Source organism: Cebus imitator, unplaced genomic scaffold (genome assembly GCF_001604975.1).
Source record: "Cebus imitator isolate Cc_AM_T3 unplaced genomic scaffold, Cebus_imitator-1.0 Scaffold24, whole genome shotgun sequence".
In the NCBI taxonomy this organism is placed as follows: Eukaryota; Metazoa; Chordata; class Mammalia; order Primates; family Cebidae; genus Cebus; species Cebus imitator.
This window is the reverse complement of record NW_016107339.1, coordinates 11,455,781-11,458,946: the sequence shown is the minus strand read 5'-3', so window position 1 is coordinate 11,458,946 and position 3,166 is coordinate 11,455,781. Positions and strand designations below refer to the sequence as shown.

Genomic DNA, 3,166 nt, shown 5'->3' with positions numbered 1-3,166 from the left:
AAAAAAAAAAAAAAAAAAAATATCCTGGTGATCACTCCATAGAAGGGTAGAGATGTCCTGTATTCCTTTTTGTACCTGTAGAATGTGCTTCTCTTTTGGAGGCAACATAGTTTATTTAGCCTGTTCTTTATTGATGGATATTTGGATTATTTCCAGGTTTTTTGCTGTTACACACGGTTCAGCAATAAATGACCTTGTTCATAAGTCACTTAGTATTTTGCCAGTGTAATTTTTTTTCTTATTTTTTCTTTTCTTACAAGAAAACCAAAGAAGCTGGCCTGGCATGGTGGCTCATGACTCTAATCCCAGCAGTTTGAGAGGCCAAGGAGGGTGGATCACCTGAGATCAGGAGCTTGAAACCAGCCTGGCCAACATGATGAAACCCTGTCTCTACTAAAAGTACAAAATTAGCTGGGCACAGTGGCGCATGCCTGTAATCCCAGCTACCTGGGAGGCTGAGGCAGGCAAATCGCTTGAACCTGTGTGGCAGAGAGGTTGCAGTGAGCTGGGATGGTGCCATTGCCCTCCAGCCTGGGCAACAAGAACAAAACTCAGTCTCAAAAAAAAAAGAAAACAAAACCAAAGAAGCCAAGCCGGCATGTTTTAGAAAATACTTTATTGAAATATAATTCACATACCATAACATTCATCCATGTGAAGCATACAATTCAATGTTTTTAAAAATTTTTTAATTAAAATTTTTATTTTTTATTTTTTAGATGGAAGCTCTCTGTCGCCCAGGCTGGAGTGCAGTGGCTCAGTCTCAGCTCACTGCAACCTCCGCCCCCAGGATTCAAGGGATTTTCCTGCCTCAGCCTCCTGAGTAGCTGGGACTACAGGCGTGTGCCATCACGCCCGGCTAATTTTTTATATTTTTAGTAGAGATGGGATTTCACCATATTAGCCAGGATGGTCTTGGTCTCCTGACCTCGTGATCCACCCACCTTGGCCTCCCAAGTGCTGGGATTACAGGTGTAAGCAACTGTGCTTGGCCAATTCAGTGGTTTTTACTGTATTCACTGGGATGTACAATCATGACCACAATCAATTTTAGAACATTTTCATCACCCAAGAGAAACCCCCTACCTATTAGCTGTCACTCCTCATTCTTCCCTGCCTTAGCCATAGGCAACCCTTCATCCACTTTCCTTGTCTATTCTGAACATTTTATATAAATGAAATCATATACTGTGTGGTCTTTTGTGGTTGGCTTCTTTCACTTAGCATAATGTTTTCAAGGTTCAGCCATGTTGTAACCTTAAAAAGCAATAAAGTTCTGTTATATGCTACAACATGGCTGTTTTATGTAAATGTATAGGATATAGTCAGTCGTGTCTTGCTACTTTAGCTTAACATTATGTTTGTGAGAGTCATCCATTTTGTTACAACATATATGTGTAGTTCATTCTTCCTCATTGGTGTATACCATTCCATTACATGAATATGCCACAATCCATTCTGTTGTAGACGTTTCTAGTTTCTGATTTTTTTTTTTTTTTTTTTTTTTTTTTTTTTTTTGTTTTTTTTTTTTTTTTGAGACAGAGTCTTGCTCTGTAGTCCAGGCTGGAATAAAATGGTGCAATCTCTGCTCACTGCAACCTCCACGTCCCAGGTTCAAGTGGTTCTCACACCTCAGCCTTGAAGGCTGAGTAGTTGGGAGTACAGAACAGGTGTGTGCCACCATCACCACCCCTAGCCAATTTTTTTTTTTTTCCCCCAAAGGAGAGCCTCTCTCTGTGTTGCTCAGACTGGAGAGGAGTGGTGTGAGCTCAGCGCACTGCAACCTCCACCTCCTGGGTTCAAGCGATTCTCCTGCCTCAGCCTCCCACTAAGTAGCTGGGATGACAGGTGCCTGCCACTACACCCAGCTAATTTTTTTTGTATTTTTAGTAGAGACGGGGTTTCACTATGTTGGTCAGGCTGGTCTTGAACTCCTGACCTCATGATCCACCTGCTTCAGCCTCCCAAAGTGCTGGGATTACTCACATGAGCCACTGTGCCCGGCCTTCCCTGGTTAATTTTTGTATTTTTAGCAGTGACAGGGTTGTACTGTGTTAGCCAGGCTGGTCTTAAACTCCTGACCCCAAGTGATCCACTCGCCTTGGCCTCCCAAATTGGTGGGATTACAGGCTTGAGCCACCACACCTGGCCTAGTTTTTGGTTCTTAAGTGTAGTGTTGCTATATAGAACTCTCCTCTATGATGACTTTGGTGGTCAATCATGACTCCATGTATTTGTCAAAACCCACAGAGCCGGCTGGGCGCAGTAGCTCCCACCTGTAATCCCAGCACTTTGGGAGGCTGAGGCGGGCGGATCACGAGGTCAGGAGTTCGAGACCAGCCTGGTCAACATGATGAAACCCCATCTCTACTAAAAAAAAAAAATACAAAAATTAGCTGGGTGTGGTGGTGTGTGCCTGTAATCCCAGCTACTCTGAAGGCTGAGGCAGAATTGCTTGAACCTGGGAAGTGGAGGTTGCAGTGAGCCAAGATTGCACCACTGTACTCCATCCTGGATGACAGAGCAGGACTCTGTCTCTGGGGGGTTAGGGGGACAGGGAACAACAACCCATAGAAGCCATACGCCACAGAGAATGAATTTTCCTGCATATAACTTAAAAACATGTAATAAAAGAGAATAGTGCTGCTGTGAACCTTCTTGTGTATATATCTTGTGAACATGTGTACACATTTCTATTTTATATATACCTAGCAGTAGAATTGCTGGGTTATAGGTTCTATTTTTGTAGATACTGCTAGATAGTTCTTCATAGTGGTTGTACTACTTTCCCCGCTAGCATTGCATAAAAGTTCCATTTGCTCCATATCCTTGCTATCACCTGGTATTGTCTGTCTTTTCATTTTAGTCATTCTAGTAGGTGGGTAGTTGTATCACATTATGGTTTAATTTATATTTTTCTGATGATTGGTTTATTGGAATTTTGGGTATTTGTCTTTCATAAAGCACTTGCATGTTTTGCCCATTTATCTTTGGGTTGTCTTTTTCTTATTAATTTGTAGAAGTTCTTTATATATTCTGGAAACAAGTACTTGGTTAGATACATGTATTGCAGATATCTTCTATTCTTTACAGAACACTAAGATACTGATCACTCTTAATTTTTTTTTTTTTTTTTTTTTTTTTTTTTTTTTTTTTTTTTTTTTTT

At 41.3% G+C, this 3,166-nt stretch overlaps 1 protein-coding gene across 1 annotated transcript in view; it reads left to right on the top strand.

The window, feature by feature from the left end:
- Positions 1-3,166, top strand: part of UHRF1BP1 (UHRF1 binding protein 1) — an 85,934-nt gene that overhangs the window by 40,051 nt on the left and 42,717 nt on the right. The window lies entirely within an intron of this gene.